The following is an 18607-nucleotide window of genomic DNA, read 5'->3' as shown; positions in this document are numbered from 1 at the left end:
GATAGGAATACTTTCGACATCCGTCCGTCCTATATCAATCTGGTGGAGAGAATTCTCTTTTGAGGTGTGGCAGGTGAAGACCCGAGGAAGCCTATGGAGGTCTTTAAGGACTACTGTTCTACTATCCCCGCCACAAAGGGGGTAACGTAAGACAAAATTAAGGAGGTTCTGTTTCCTTTTTCTTTGACTGACTCAGCCAGGGAGTGGCTGACTGATTTGGACCGCATGGCCGCAGGGGTCACAGACTGGGAGACCCTTGCTCTTGAGTTTTATAAGAGATATTTCCCTCCGCAGCGCACTAATCAGCTGAGGGCCAAGATTACCAGTTTCAAACAGGCACCCGATGAAACTTTCTATGAAGCGTGGTGCCGTTTCAAGAGGTTGGTGAGGTCTCTTCCTCACCATGGTTTTGATCCGTGGTTCCTGTCCAATCAGTTCTACAATGGGCTGTACGATGATCACAGAGCCATACTTGATGCATCATCCAACGGAAGATTCCAAAAGAATACTGACGATGATAAGGGATGGGGCCTTATTGAAGAGATGGCGACCCACTGTGCTGAGTATGGAAACCCGAGTGATGGTATTAAAACAGTTTATGCAGTCGATAAGCAAGTTGTGGCTCAGCTGGAAGCCATGAATGCTAGATTTGATAAGTTGGAGCTGCATTCTGCTGGGGAGCCTCAGTCGGTCCATTTGCTTACTAGAGGGGAGACCGTCACATGTGAGAGGTGTGGGAGAAATGACATCCATACTGCTGTTGGCTGTCTTACAGAGAAGGAACAGGTCCTTGCCTTTCAACAATACAGGCAAGGAGGGGGTTCCTACTATAATAACCAAGGGGCAGTCCATCCCAATTTGAGGTGAACAAGTCAAAATGTGCTCAATCCTACCCCTCCTCCGCAGTAGCAGCAGCTATATGTCCCTCTTCATAAGGCTCAACAAGGCTTTCAGAAGCCTCCTTCCTTTCCTACATCTAATCAAGGTGCATCATCTTCTGGTGAGATAAGTGAGATAGGTGAGTTGAAGACGATGTTGCAGTCTTTGACAAAGCAGTGGCAGCTAAGTGATTAACAAAAAGATGCATCTATCAAGGCACTTGAAACTCAAGTTGCCCAGTTGGCCGCGAACCAGTCCACAAGGAAACCGGGACATTTACCGTCACAAGCCGATAACAATCCACATGAGACGGTGAATTTAATTAATTTGAGGAGCAGTTATTCATATGAAGGACCGAAATCAGACCCGGCGAAGGAAATTACTGCTGATGAACAGTGTTCTGTTGAAGAAAAAGAACTGGCGACAAAGAAAATACTCGATCGACTAGTTTCTGGGGGTCGATCGAGTAAAAATGCTGAAGAAAGGACTCGATCGAGTTGAATTTCTACTCGATCGAGTGAACAGGAAAAATAAGAGCTCGATCAAGTAAATAAAACTGCTCGATCGAGTGATTTTGCTGAACAATTTGTTCGATCGAATGATACTTTTGGTCGATCGAGTAATGAAGATAAAAAAAACTCGATCGAGAGCTTGTTAGTGCTCGATCGAGTGAAAAATCACCTGAAAGACCACGTTCGAGAGGAAAGAAGTCTCGATCGAAGGATTTAGAGCTTGATCCGGCTGATACATTGGAAGAGAGGACCAAAGGGCTCGAGATACCCATCACGGTGCCCTTCCCGAGGCGTTTGCAAAGTACTAAGGCTAATCAACAATTCGGCAAATTTGCCGAACTCCTGAAAAGCTTGCAAGTCACTGTGCCATTCGCCTTATTGCTGACACAGGTACCTTCTTACCTTAAATTTATGAAAGAAATTTTATCGCGTAAGAAGCACATTAACGACCATGAGACGGTAGCTTTGACCGAGGTAGGGACAGTCCTATATCAGAATAAGTTACCTCCCAAACAGTCAGATTCGGGTAGTTTTTTGATTCCGTGTCATATTGTACCCACTTGATTGATAACACGTTATGCGATCTTGGCGCTAGCGTGAGTGTCTTACCGCTGTCTTGTTGGAGTTAGTGTCATCCACAATAGTGCGTTTACATAATAAATCTCATTAAAGGAATATCATCAGATATTTAATTATTTGACCCTCGTCAGTTGATTAACGTAAATCGATAACGTTTGGCTGACTAGAGTTTGAGGTTATTGTCGTGAGACGGCGGTGATCAACTGACTCCTTTCGGTCACACCTAAAGGAACGAACCCCAATTGACAACTAATTAATTGTATGAGATACAATTTATTCTACCCTTGATTTGTAGATAAAAAGGTTAGTCGATTATTTTAGAGAGATTTCGAGTTGCGAACTCGAGGCACGACAGTTATTATTTAATTATGCGATAATTGAATAATAAATTGTGGGAGATGGGTTTTAGTTAATTATTTGTTAATTCACTAAAATTGTACTAATTGATTAATGTGATTAATATTAGTACGCAAATAATATGTGTAGCGGTACACGTATATTTACGGAGTGATTTGGACGAAATTAATTGGAAGCATTTAAACATCAAACGATGTTTAAATAAAATTTACATGTATTTGTGCGACAAATATAAGAACCAAAATAGACCCGTAAATGGGACATTGGACCGTGTAAATGGAGTGTAATGGATGATCATGATCATTACACTTTGCTTATTTTTCTTCCATAATTGTCATGTGATCATTATGTGTGTCATAATGTGTTGGACAATAAAATAAGGAAAATGAATCCTACACTCCACTACTACACTCCACCCGCCACTTCCTCCTATATACTCCAAGTTTTGTTAATTTTTACACTACTTCCTTTGTACACTATTTTGCATGTGAATAAAACTTGTTGGTATTTCTCTCTAAAAATTATTATACATCATTTACTAAGAAGTTAGTAATCAAAATCTTAATACTAAGAGTGTTAGTAATATTACAAATATTATCAAGGGTAAGTTTTACAAATATCTAGTTAATATTTGAAAGATTATTTGGGTGATTAGTTCTTGGGTGCAACTTGAAGGAGACTTTCTTTTTGAAAGTTTTTCAAGGAGGATCATCCATTTTATTTTAGCTCAAGAACATACTAGATAGGTGATCTAGTTTGTGGCGATATTACCATAAAATCAATGTAAGGAAATTGTTTTTCCTTAGCTTTTATTTTTATGCTTTTATATTTGCATGCATGTTACATAGATCACCAAAATGATAAATTATGAGATAATTTAATTTTTATTAGAGAGTCTAATATGGATCTATGATCTTTCAAGTTGTATCAGAGCTTAGCCTTGTAATTTGCATGTTGATTTTAAGCATATTAATAAATTATGAGATAATTTATAAAAACTAAAAAAATGTGTTAGAAGAGGTTTTAGCACGAAATTTTTGGGGCATGCACACCTACTGATCTCAAAAGATTTGAGGTTAAGTTTGGTGATTTATGAAGTTATTTCTTTTTTTAATGATTTTTGGTAGAAAACCGTGTCAAAATGCCGTATTTTAGTCAAAAACTGACTAAAAATAGTTAAAAGTTGATTCGGGCCATGGAATTTTTATGGTATTTCATGCATGTTTTCTACTGATCGTATGCAAAAGGTTGAAGGTTGGTTTAAATTTTTTTCATGTTTATTAATTTTATGAGATAAAAGTCGATAAAAGTGAAATAAATTAATCACACTACTACAAATCCAGGCAACTACAACGCCCCATTAACAACGAGTATTCACGAAAATCACAATAGACGTTGTAGAATGTATGGCGCGAATTTTACTAAAATGAATTACAACGGGTATGGTTATAAAAACCGTTGTTATTAGTTTTAACAACGGGTTACACATACACAACCGTTGTTACTAATGTGGCGCAAAATTGACGCAAAGTTAGTGAAAAGTAATCACAACGGTTGCTATTGGAACCCGTTGTTAAAACTTCTTTGACAACGGTTGTTGTTTAATAACCGTTGTCAATACCTTCCTTACTATAAACCACACAAACACAAGTCTGCTGCAGCCACAAAACACAAACCTTAATACACAAACACAAACCCAGCAGCCAAACACAAACACAAAACACACACTTTCTCATCGTCTCTTTCTCTCTTTCTCATCGTCGCTTTATCTTCTCGCCGTCACTGTTGATTTCATCGTCTCTTTACGTACGTTATGTAATTATCATGTTTGTTTCATCGTCATTATTTTATTTTTCTAATTATTTCATTTCCATGTATGTGTTTTTATCGACCATTAGGTTCCGTTCAGCATCTGCTATATCGTCATATAGCTGCAGCTGCTGCTGCTCCGTCAAGCCATCTTCTTTGACGTCCTTCAGTACGGATTGACCATAGTAAGAGTCTTAAGGATGATATCATTCATGTTGTTGGAGTTTGGAGTTTGTTTTGAAAGATTAAGGAGGGTTAATTTATTTGGAGTTTGTTTTAGCAGTTAGGGTTTGGAGAATATATTGAGATAATGGAAATGCATGTTAGTTGAGATAATGCAATGTATTTATACTAAGCAATGTGTGGGTTGAGTTATTTTTTAATTAATATATATGTTAGGAAGTTGTGCCATAATCATCATCATATCTCTCAATGCTGCTTCAAATCTTATTACTAACCCTTCTCATTCCATATTGTCCGTTCATATGCACAAAGTGATGGCGTAATAACGGATCTTGATGATGACTGATCTATGGAGTTCAAAAAATGGAAGCAAATCAAACAAGCATAACTCAACACTTTCAAAATGATCATTTCATTAAATTTTAAATCAAATACATTACAGCAATTATCAGAAATCAAAAGATGTATAATAAGCCGGAACAACCCCGGTTAAGCGTAAAAAGCGCTTCTCAACCTGCCACCAATCACGCCACTCTGGTATACCGCTAACTTCCGGGTCATTGGCTTCATATTTTGCAATAACAGATTGAATATATGCAAGGACTCGACTTGCATGTGGAGATAAGGTTGGAAGAGTACAACTCAACACATCTCTGGCTGCAGCCAAGTTGCGAGTAACAGGCCGACGAGGGTATGAAGATGATGATGATGATGAGGCTTTGTTGACAAGCTGGACTGCTTCACGCCTCTTAATCCAATAATTCCGTTGATGTTCAAGGGATGCTTTGATTAATGGGTGTTGATCGGCGGAAGCTTGGCGAGAACCTTCCCATCATCTTCAATCGTTTGTGTAAGCCATTCTTCGTTGTTGATAAAATTAGGGTTCATTGCCATGTTGTTTCAATTAATGAATGTTAGTAAAGGATGCTTTAATATTTATAGTCACATTTATAAGTTTTTTCAAAACCGTTGGTAATTAATTTAAGGGATATTCTGCATGCATCGGAATAATAACGGGCCGTAATTATGCATGCATCTAGTAATATTTAATTTAATTTTTTTTATTTTTTAAGAACAAACAACAACGGTTATTTATTAAAAAACCGTTGTCTTTAGTTATAACAACGGTTTTGTATATTACAACCGTTGTTATAACTTTCCCTCCAAAATTGAGTCACACTTTCCACAACGGGTTTTTATACTTAAAACCGTTGTTAATAGTTTTAACAACGGGTTCCTTAAGAAAACCAACCGTTGTTAAAACCTTTTACAACGGACGCTTTAACAACGTCCGCTTTTTATATAACAACGGTTTTCAACCGTTGTTATAGCCTGTATCTGTAGTAGTGTCATAATTTCGAAACAATTGATTTTGCCCATGATAAATTTATGTAAATTTGAAAATGTGATTTCACCTTGTTTTGATGTTTATTAGTTTTAGTGGTTAAAAACCGATAAATATCGATCTTTTTCTTCATAAATTTTATCCGGATTTTTGGGGCAATTTTTATGACATTCTAGTGTTCTAGGGAGTGTTCCAGAATACTCAAATTTTTTTTTTGGAAATATTTGGGTAATTTTTCAATTATTTTGGATTTTTACTTAAAAATTATGATTTTACCGATTAAATTAGCAAAATATCACCAAATCAAACTAATTATTCATCATAAAATTAGTGAGGACTAATTTTGAGGTTCAAAACAGTTTGGACAATTAGTTTGGACTTAAATGAGGTTTAATAGTTGATTATTGATTTTTACATGTTAAAAATCGATTAAATCCACAAAACCCGAGATGGATACCAACGATTGATAGATAGGGCGATTTTGGCATCATTTTACAGCATTTTAAGCATATTTATTTAAGTTGAATGAATGATTGTCATTTATTTAAAGTATTTATCTTGTTGTACCTAGTCTGACCTAGTTTATTTTAATCGTTATTATCCGAAATGAATGGGAATACCGATTTGTTTGTAATTTAAATACGATCTCGTATCGACGGTTTGTAATTAATTAATAGTTTTATTTATTTTATTAATTAATGTATAATAGAAATAGCTATGTAATTCAATTGTAATAGTATTCTTACCGTCGTTTTCAAAAGACGGATTACATCGAGACGGGGTCTATTTTTGGAAGGTGTTCCAAATCCCACAAGAAGGAGCCACTTATGGAATGAAGAGGCAAGGGACCAAGGAGTTGGTTTCCGAAATGTAATAGTCTAGTTTTTTTATTAAATAGCTGGCCATACTAGGAATTATTCATATGCTTACTTGTTTGCTTGTTTTTATTTTCGCGCATGCCAAAATCGCCATTCACATGCATTTTATCTTTGCGATTGTCAATTCATGTCGTTTACATTCACTGACTTAGTTCACTTATAGGGAATTTATGACTAAATTGACAAGATCTCTCACATAACTAAAATTGAGATTAGCCTTACCAATTAGTAACACCTATGAATCTCTTGTTCATTACAGCCACGCTTGCCCAAGCGGGGTGTTCTCTTTTTACCTTGAGTAAGTAGGGTGGTAAGCGGTTATCACACGCCAAAATTGGTTGGACTCAACGGGATATAAGACGGTCTTGTGTTCCGGGGCTAGTAGATGGATTTAAGGAAATTCGTCGACCAGAAGTTCTAGAGGTAGAATTAGTCAACGTGACTTACCGAATTTACACAATTATGGGATGTTTCGCCCAAGCAATGCTCATTTTTGTTTAATATTTGGGTCTTGGAATCATTTATATAATTTAGTGGGAGATCATTATATAAATGTGAAAACTTGTTAAAGATGTTTCACAAGTAAAATTAAAACATTGAATGTTAATTTTTCCTATTTTTCGTTCATTCTCATAAATGTATGACATCGCGCACTACATCCTCCTTTCTCTATTTATTGTTATACTTGTTTCATTCTTATATAGAAAGCGGTTTCTTTGAAGGAATTAATGATTGGTAACATGATTTACCAATTCACCTACATAAGCTTACAACGATTTTTGCGGTTATTATACAACTTAATTAATGTCCATACATATTAAAAAGGGGTTTCATGTTGCAAACTCATATTACGAGTTTAAAAGGAAGTCACATTTTATCAAGAGAGTCTTGATTTCGGAAGTGACACCTCCGTCATGATGATGACATATTAGTTTTAATTACTCAAGTGTAATTCAAAAGTTTGTGAAAAGAGTTTTCAAAAACACTTATAATACTCCAATTGAATGAAATGTAGATTCATATACATATTAACATACTCTTATATGTCTAAGTAATTTGTCATAAAATTAAAACGGATTTTATGCATGCAAACAAAATTATAAGAGAAGAGAAATCATGTCCTTACATTGTAAATTTCGGCTATTAGGGCACAAGAGAGATCACCTTTCTCTTCTTGTTCTTGAGCTTTTCCAATGGAAGAACAAAGATCTAAGTGTAAGATCTCTCCCCAAGCTTTATACCCAAGGCTTCTCTTAATTAAATTAATATTACAAATACTAGTTATAATATTAATTCTTAGTAGAAAATTGAACCAAAATAATATTGAACACTTGAATTATTTCGGTTTTTGTAAGAGAGAAAGAGAGGATTTTTCTTCTTACTAGAACTTGTATTTTGGATGAATAAAAATAGAATGAAAATAATACACTACCTTTAGTATATTATTAGGCAAAATTAAAGAAAAACAATGATAGTTTTTCTTCCCAAAAACCGTGTAAGAGGAGGGCTATTGGGGAGCCAATGCATGGTAAATTTGTTCTTCACAAGGAACAATAGGCTTGCATGCCTAGACTTGCTTTTTCATCATTATGTTTTATCAACTAAATAAAACAATTAACTAGCTTAATGCTCCCCAATTTTTCGGCACTTTTGGTAATATGGAATCCATATTATTTTTGTCAATTGTCTATATGTTACATGTCTTATGTCACATATAATTGTTATGTATTTTTAACATATTAAAAATCAACGTATTAATAAAAATACGTCACATACAAAAATCGACTTAGTAATTTCATAATTACTTGTGCCAAAATATTTTACCATTTATAAATCACAACAGATTGTATTTATAACAATTCATTCAAATTTAATTGTTACATTAAACAATTTATTTCATCCGAGTAATTATACAATTTAATTACTCAGACCGTATCTTATTTAATCGCATTTTAATATGATACGTAAATTTCACTTCCAAAATCGTCCGTCAATTTTCAAGTAATTTAATTAACTCGCAACATTATACGATTAATTAAATAATCAATTAAGAGTATTGCCCTTTAGGTATGACCTAGGGGGGTCAACTGATCACCACCGTCACACGACAGTAATGTCAAACTCTAGTCAGCCAATCATTACCGATATATGTTGACCAGTTGACAGTAACAATATTACTTCCCAATTGTATTCTTAAAATGAGATTTAATAATGATATTTAAATCACGTGATCGCACTATTGTTTAGGACACATTTCCCAACAATCTCCCACTTGTCCTCGACAAGTGTGCGTCACCAATTCTCTTGTCCTATTACTATCTCCCACTCAATGCAAGGTGTCTTTCAGGTCGTACTTGCAAGTGATCATATCGAGAGTGGTTTCCTCAACTACGGAGAATAAGCGATTGACCGATTTATCCACACCTGGATACCCTCCGAGCGTGGCCACGCATTTCCGATTCATTGCTCCTTGAGTGGCCCGAGATATTGTTATAACCCCGACAAGGGGTGGACAATTCCTATCGCACTCATTCCCTTCGACTAGCCACACCATCATAACCCAAAATATGCCCATTTGACCCCATTTACGAAGGTCGTAGTAACACAAATCAAAGTTAATCTGAAATGTGCCATCTTAGGCGAATAGTCTTTAGTCAAAAGAATCGACTCATTAGAACACTATAGTAGCTCTCGCCACGACCAGGCTATATAAATTTGCCAGAACTCTACAAGCGGTCATTAGGCCCGACAAAATGTTCCTAACAGTCTGCCTATGTGATCGACTAGTCATCTCACATGACTGTATGGCACTTGAACTTGCCATCAATCGCCTCACACTCTAGTCACTTCGAGACGTCACCTCATATAAGTAACTATGGGCAAAACAATGTTAATCCATGTTCACTTTAACGGGGTTCAATTGTCTCTACAACCCGTTTGGATGTAACAAAGTATAAATTAAGGATAAAAGACAAATGTGATTATGAACATGAACAAAAACAACACTTTTATTTCATTTCAAAATCTAACAAAAATTTGGTACACGTTTAAGTCCCATGGACGTAACATGTCCATCATGCTTAGCCTACGATAAAGGCTTGGTGAGCGGATCGGCTATGTTGTCATCCGTCCCAACCTTACAAATCGCAATTTCCTTTCTTTCAATGAAATCTCTTATTACATGATACTTTCTAAGTACATGTCTAGATCTATTACTAGACTTTGGCTCCTTAGCTTGGAAGATCGTCCCACTATTATCACAATAGAGGGTGATGGGATCATCGGCGGTAGGTACTACTTTTAGACCTTCCGTGAATTGCTTGATCCACATAGCTTCCTTGGCAGCTTCGATCTTTGCTATGTACTCAGCCTCCGTTGTTGAATCCATGATTCTGACTTCCTTGAAGCTTTTCCCTACGGCACCACCGTTGAGCATAAACACGAAACCACTTGTGATTTCATGTCATCTCTATCTGTTTGAAAACTTGAGTCCGTGTATCCTGTAACACGCAACTCGGTGTCTCCTCCAAACACAAGGATAGAGTCCTTAGTTCTTCTCAAGTACTTAAGGATGTTCTTTACGACTATCCAGTGACTCTCACCTGGATTTGCTTGATATCTACTCGTCATGCTCAAGGCATACGAGACATCGGGACGTGTGCATATCATGGCATACATGATTGATCCAACAGCGGAAGCGTAAGGGATCAACTTCATGCGTTCAACATCATGGGGTTCGGAGGGACATTGAGTCCTGCTCAATATCGTTCCGGTTACCATAGGTACCAAACCCCTTTTGGATTTGTCCATGCTGAATCGTCGAAGAATCTTATCAACATAAGACTCTTGACTTAGTGCCAATATCCTCTTGGGTCTATCTCTATAGATCCGGATACCTAATATGCGTTGTGCCTCTCCTAAATCCTTCATTTGGAAGTGGTTACCTAACCACTTCTTAAGAAGACAACATTGGAATATCGTTTCCAATGAGTAGTATGTCATCGACATACAAGATTAGGAACACAACATTGCTCCCACTGAATTTCATGTATAAACATGGTTCCTCAACATTTCGAGTGAAACCATTTTCTTTTATAACATGATTGAATCGATGATTCCAACTTCTAGATGCTTGCTTAAGACCATAAATGGATCTCTTAAGCTTGCACACTTTGTTAGGATTTTTAGAATCAACAAAACCTTCGGGTTGTATCATGTACACCTCCTCTTCTAAATGCCCATTTAGAAAAGCGGTTTTGACATCCATTTGCCAAATTTCATAATCATGAAATGCGGCGATCGCTAACAAAATCCGTATGGATCTTAGCATGGCTACGGGGGCGAAGGTCTCATCATAATGGAGGCCTTGGACTTGGGTAAATCCTTTTGCCACTAGCCTAGCTTTGTAGACATCATCATGTCCTTCTATGCCATTTTTGACTTTGAATATCCATTTGCATTGAAGGGGTCTTGCCCCTTTAGGCAAATCTACCAAGTCCCAAACTTGGTTTTCAAGCATAGAATCCATTTCGGATTTCATGGCTTCAAGCCATAAGTTGGAATTAGGACTAGAGATTGCGGCTTTGTAGGTGGCGGGCTCGTCACTTTCCATAAGCAACACATCGAGTGTTCCATCTTCCTCGATAAGTCCCACATATCGATCGGGATGGCGAATTACTCGGCCCGTCCTTCTTAGTGGAGGAGGTACAACCGCGTTAGACGACGAAGGAACATCTTCTTGCGTCTCTACCTCGGTTTGTGGCTCTTGAACTTCATCAAGTTCAAAATTTCTCCCACTCTGTCTTTTAGAAATAAACTCTCTTTCTAAGAAGACAGCCTCACAAGACACAAACACTTTGTTATCTTGAGGTTTGTAGAAGTAGTAACCTCGAGAGGTTAAAGGATAACCCACAAAGATGTATTTTTCGGATCTTGGGGCAAGCTTATTATCGGGTTTAGTCTTGACATAAGCATCACATCCCCAAATTTTCATGTAGGATAGATTAGGAACTCTTCCTCTCCATGTTTCAAATGGAGTCTTTTCGGTGGCTTTAGTGGGACTATTATTTAAAGATAGCATTGCGGTTTGAAGCGCAAATCCCCAAAACGAGTTCGGTAACTCGGTTTGACTCATCATCGATCGAACCATATCAAGTAGGGTTCGATTTCTCCTTTCGGCAACACCATTGAGTTGTGGTGTTCCGGGTGGAGAAAGTTGTGATATAATACCACGACTTTTCAAGTGTGAATCAAATTCAAGACTAAGGTATTCACCACCACGATCGGATCGTAGTGCCTTAATCCTTTTGTTCAATTGGTTTTCTACTTCGTTTTGAAATTCCTTGAATTTCTCAAACGCTTCACTCTTATGTCTCATTAAATAGACATGCCCATGTCTACTTAAGTCATCGGTGAAGGTTATAAAGTAGTCATAATTACCACGAGCGGTGATACTCATTGGTCCACATACATCGGTGTGTATGAGTCCCAATAGCTCACTAGCTCGTGTCCCTTTACCACTAAAAGGATTACGAGTCATCTTGCCAAGTAGGCAATATTCGCATGTACCAAATGATTGATAATCAAATGGTGTAATCACATTAGTAGAAATTAATCTTTTGATGCGATTCTCGTTTATGTGACCTAATCGACAATGCCAAATGAACGCTTCACTTGGGTCACTTGTTTTGAGTTTCTTTGATTGAATGTTATAAATATCATTTGTCGGATTTGAGGTCTCTAAAATGTATATGCCATTGATGGAAGTAGCTTGGCCAATAACCAAGTCATTCCTAGAAATAGAGCAACGATTGTTCTTAATGACAAAATAAAAACCGTCCATGTCTAGCATGGCGATTGAAATAATGTTTTTAGAGAGTGTAGGAACATAAAAACAATTATGCAAATACAACTCAAATCCATTTGGCAAAGCTAAAACATAAGTTCCCTTGGATTCGGCCGCTACCCGAGCTCCATTTCCAAGGCGTAGATCCACATCTCCCTTGCTAAGCCTCTCCACATCTCTTAAACCCTGTAAATGATTACAAAGGTGAGAACCACAACCGGTATCTAGTACCCATGTCGTAGTGGAAGTATAATTTATATCAATAACATAAATTTCTTTAGGAATTGTACCTTTTGGAGTAATGAGTCCCTCCCTTATATTTCGCAAATACACGGGACAATTCCTAAGCCAATGTCCCATGCCATAGCAATAATGGCACTCATCATTAACTTGCTTGAAGTTCTTGATTTTCTTTCCCTTCTTCTTGAACCTCTTGCCCTTTGTAGCAAGAACTTGATTGCTAGAGCTCCCACTAGCTTTGGCATCTTTATCTTCCAGAGACAAAGACCCTAAAGATTGCATGAGGTAGTCTTCCTGAGACGGACTCACACGAGGTCTAGTAGTAGTGGGTGGTTTAGAAGAGGTGATGAAATTAAGGTTTCCATCCGAACCTATCCCGAAATGAAGTTCTCTAGTTGTATCGAAATCGTTGTTGGAGCAAATGTCATCAAGAACATTGTGATAAGAATCAATAGTGATAGGTGCGGTAGCATTTGTTGGATTCATTGTAAAGAACTACAAATATGGAGGAAAAGGAAATATTAACATTTGTCTTTTAAAATCATACTTGTAAAATATTAACAAGATATGAACATTTATATAGTGACCTCTACCCAACTATTATAAATGATTCCAAGACCCAAATTCATATCAACTTAGGCACGGGATAGCCGATGCAACCTTTATCGATATAACTCGGTGGATTAACCTTTTAATCGATTCTACTTTTAGAACTCTTGGTCGATAAAATTACTGTAATGTTTATCTATAGCCCAAAACACATCAACAAGGGCACGGGATAGCCGATACAACCCTTATTAAATACTTTTGTTGAGTTCAATCCAAATTTCGAATAAATGTGTCCATGATCCAAATTCATATTAATTTGGGCACGGGATGGCCGATACAACCCTCATCAACACGAATTCGGTGGATAAACATTCATCACCCACTTCCCCTACGTAACAAGGTTTGTACCCCGGGATGGCCGAGTGCACTCCCTCGCGAAATAGGTTTTCATGGTTTCTACTATTTGGTAAGGCTATGTCTCAATTAATTGTTTTAGCGAGAGGTCATGTCAATTTATTATCTATCACGTTTTAAGTGAACTAAAGCGGTGAACTACGATAATTCTAATTGACACGGTCGATAAATTCGATAAAAGAAGATGCATGTTTTAGTTATGGCGATTTAGCAATGCATGTGACATAAAATAAAATGCAAGCATAAAATAAATAAATCCTAGTATGGCCTTTCCTAAAATAGAAAAACTCTTTAACTATTACAAATTCGGAAACCAACTCCATTGGTCCCTTGAACTTCGGTTGTGGCACGCATCTCGAGGTAACACCGTCTTTATGTATCGCCATTCTTGAAGAAATCCGTCTTTAGGAACTCCGGAATGAATAAAATTACATAATAAATTACATAATTTCCTATTATACATTTGTAACTAAAATAAAATAAATCTATTAAATTACAAAACGGTGATACGAGATCACAATAAAAATTACAACCGAATCGATATTCCCATACATTTCGGGAAATACCAATTAAAATCTAAGGCCATACTAAGTAAAATTACATAATTCAAAATTACATAAATTAAAATTATGACAATCATAAAGGAAAAATGCAGCATTATAATATGTATGAACATGCTCAATTTTTATGCTAAATCGCCTTTTAATTAGCCAATATCGTATATTACTCGGTTTTTTACGGATTTGCGTGATTTCAACATTTTATAATCACAAAAATACATAAACTCATATTTATGCATAAGTTAATTACCCTAACCTCTTAGGACTCAAAATATAGTCTTCACTAATAATTTGACCATAATTAACTTTTATTTACAAAATTGTTCATAAATGGACTAAAATTACAAAAATAAGCTATTAAACTTCAAATAAATCACAAAATTTCAAATAAATTCAAAATTTGAAATTTAAATTCATGAACATTCTGGAAAAAATTCCATGACACTCATAATGTTCAAAATCTTAGGTTAAAAATTTCGAAAATTTTCCGGAAAAATAATGTTGTGGTTTATCGATATTTAATAAAATAATCATAAAAACATGGAAAAATTATTTTCATTAACTTTTTAATTTTAGATCTGAAAAAATACAATAAAATGCAACATTAGACGTTTTTCCTAAGTCATAGATTATGTTTTATTAATTTTCAACTAATAATGTCACTATTTATGCCATTTTTCTTCAAAAATTCATAAATCATGCTAAAAGACTTCTTTATAGCCAATTATTTTACACACATCTTGTAAAATTGCATGTGACAACATATAAATTTTCTATGACCAGATTCGAAATTTAACTCATATTAACCTATTTTTCTCTTAAATCCGAATTTAATAATGAAAAATTCATTTTTAGAGCATAACAAGTGCAAAAATTATGAAAAATTACAGGTTATCTCAAAATAATATATGTGATAACATATCCAAAGATCAACTTAAAATTCGAAGTATAGCTAATTTTCGACCAAAAATGACATTTTTACTCATAAAATCACATTTAAATGCCATTATAGTAAATTATGAACAATAAAAATCCGAAAAATTAACCAAAATACCCTAAAACACTTTAGGACCAGAAATATTAACATGCATGTAATAATTTCGTGATATATCATAATAACACAAATTTTACAAGTTTTATTTGTTATTCATATAACTCGGAAAAACTTTTAACCAATTTGCATGCAAACAACCGTGGCTCATGATACCGATTGAATGAAATGTAGATTCATATACATATTAACATACTCTTATATGTCTAAGTAATTTGTCATAAAATTAAAACGGATTTTATGCATGCAAACAAAATTATAAGAGAAGAGAAATCATGTCCTTACATTGTAAATTTCGGCTATTAGGGCACAAGAGAGATCACCTTTCTCTTCTTGTTCTTGAGCTTTTCCAATGGAAGAACAAAGATCTAAGTGTAAGATCTCTCCCCAAGCTTTATACCCAAGGCTTCTCTTAATTAAATTAATATTACAAATACTAGTTATAATATTAATTCTTAGTAGAAAATTGAACCAAAATAATATTGAACACTTGAATTATTTCGGTTTTTGTAAGAGAGAAAGAGAGGATTTTTCTTCTTACTAGAACTTGTATTTTGGATGAATAAAAATAGAATGAAAATAATACACTACCTTTAGTATATTATTAGGCAAAATTAAAGAAAAACAATGATAGTTTTTCTTCCCAAAAACCGTGTAAGAGGAGGGCTATTGGGGAGCCAATGCATGGTAAATTTGTTCTTCACAAGGAACAATAGGCTTGCATGCCTAGACTTGCTTTTTCATCATTATGTTTTATCAACTAAATAAAACAATTAACTAGCTTAATGCTCCCCAATTTTTCGGCACTTTTGGTAATATGGAATCCATATTATTTTTGTCAATTGTCTATATGTTACATGTCTTATGTCACATATAATTGTTATGTATTTTTAACATATTAAAAATCAACGTATTAATAAAAATACGTCACATACAAAAATCGACTTAGTAATTTCATAATTACTTGTGCCAAAATATTTTACCATTTATAAATCACAACAGATTGTATTTATAACAATTCATTCAAATTTAATTGTTACATTAAACAATTTATTTCATCCGAGTAATTATACAATTTAATTACTCAGACCGTATCTTATTTAATCGCATTTTAATATGATACGTAAATTTCACTTCCAAAATCGTCCGTCAATTTTCAAGTAATTTAATTAACTCGCAACATTATACGATTAATTAAATAATCAATTAAGAGTATTGCCCTTTAGGTATGACCTAGGGGGTCAACTGATCACCACCGTCACACGACAGTAATGTCAAACTCTAGTCAGCCAATCATTACCGATATATGTTGACCAGTTGACAGTAACAATATTACTTCCCAATTGTATTCTTAAAATGAGATTTAATAATGATATTTAAATCACGTGATCGCACTATTGTTTAGGACACATTTCCCAACACCAATATGATACCGTTAAATGGCTCACTTCGAGAAAGGTCAAATCGATTGTTTATGTGCTAAAGAGTTTAGGCATATGATAACAATTGAACGGTTAGGTAGTCCAATTTCGTAAGAAGTTGAGATTTTGCCACATGTTACACTCACTTTATTGTAATTCACTCTTACTAAGTGTATAAAATATCACGAATGACATGAAAAGAGGTCTTCATGAGATTCATTTTTGCTTGATTGAAGCAAAGAGGAATGTGAAAGTGAGTGGGAGTTAAGAAGTATGAACCCTAGATGTATGCGATAGAACAAAGATGAAAGAGACATCTACTCAATGGATAGGCTAGTTCCACTATCTTGGTATGAGATATCAGGTACGGGTCATTTCTTTGTAAAGAAGTTTACATGAATTGATAAAATGTAAGACGTCTAGCATAGGACATTTTTGTATCGAAGTGGTGCTAGAGTAGCAATGATTTCGATAAGGACAAATGTACCTAAATTTGGATTTAAAAGAATGTAATTATCTATGTTTATGCATAGAAGGCATCACTCATGTGATTTAAAACAAAATGTTGTACCTACTCCTATGATAACTTGGTGGTTGGTTTAGACCACTTAAGTTAGAGGAATTTTATATTCTTCATGAAAACTAAATGTTATACTATCTTGTAGATTTTAAAGTCTCTAATCTGGTGAACCCAATTGATCAAACCTCAGATAAATTCGTTTCAAACGAGTAAACGAAAATCACATCGAACAATCATTTGATTGAAAATCTTATGGTGTGTGTGTGCATAAATTATGTTTTCTTTTGCAGAAAAGAAACATAATAGTGAAGTGATTGACCATATACATACGGATGTGTAAGGCCGATAGTTGGTTATAAATATACTTTGTTACTTTTACCGTAATGTTAAGTAGATATGAAAGCCTCGTATTTATTTAATAAGACATAAAAGTGATTTTTGAAACGTGTTATATTTTCAAAATGAAGTAGTAAACCAAAAGCACGACAAGATCATAATGTTGATCGGAAGTTTCAAAGTAATGACCTTGATAATCACTAAGAATATTGTTAACCAGTTCACATAATACCTTCTCCTTGGGACACCATAGAGTATGGTGTAGTCAAGTATATAAACCGAACTTTATGAGATATAGTTTGAGGTTTTTCGCAATTTTTGTAAGCTATTTTCTCACTAAAAGTTTAAACCCGACTATAATAGCCTAAATGACTCCATATGAGATATGGATAGGGAGAGTCTCTAACTTGTCTTTTTATACATTTGGGACCATAAATGTTTATGTTCAGAACCAATTTATGTATTTATGAGGATTATCCAAAATTGAACCACTTGGTTTTTACTCCTCCAAAACGAGAATAAAGAGTTTGTGGCTCATAATACCGTCGTTCCAGAAAGATTTTCATTTTCTGGAAGACAGAGTGGGAGAAATGTTGAACTTACGGAAGTCCAAGACCCAGAAACTGAGTATAATGCAAGAAGACGTTCTTTATTGTGGCTCAGTGGTTATAAGGAGATAATTTTGCGATAATATTGCGTTACTTTTCAAAAGTGACGAATCTTAAAGCCTCATTAAAGGCTTTTCTATAGTATGAACTCTATGTGATGGCGTGTCACCATGCAATTCGAATTGATCTCCCTGCACACGATGCGATAGGGAAGGAAACACGAGATGTTTTCGGGACTTGATTTAAGGTGAATACTTTGGTTGGTTACCTTGATCTTGTCGTAAAGGTTACATAAGATGTTTAAAATTTGGGCTTGTTATACAGAGTTTGTGACAACCCAAATGCCTTTATCAATTCGTATGTTCTTAGCAATATAGCTTCTCATGAGGATGAGATTCGGCAAATGAATAACGAAAATTTCTCCTTGGGAGAAGTTTTGTTGATCTTGTCAATGCTAAGAAGCCAAGCATGCTTGAAAGATCCCTTTTGTGATCTTATATACGTCAAAGAGTTGGAACCTT

General features: G+C 35.2%; 1 non-coding gene across 1 annotated transcript; it reads right to left on the bottom strand.

Annotated features, from left to right (window-relative positions):
* Nucleotides 1–304: 304 nt before the first annotated feature.
* LOC141615908 (small nucleolar RNA R71) lies at nucleotides 305–410 on the bottom strand. The gene has a single exon (XR_012530294.1). It is a non-coding gene; the product is annotated as a small nucleolar RNA R71 (small nucleolar RNA).
* Between the last annotated feature and the right edge of the window lie 18197 nt (nucleotides 411–18607).

The sequence above is a fragment of the Silene latifolia genome, chromosome 11 (assembly GCF_048544455.1).
Source record: "Silene latifolia isolate original U9 population chromosome 11, ASM4854445v1, whole genome shotgun sequence".
NCBI lineage: Eukaryota > Viridiplantae > Streptophyta > Magnoliopsida > Caryophyllales > Caryophyllaceae > Silene > Silene latifolia.
This window is presented reverse-complemented; position numbering and strand designations above follow the sequence as displayed.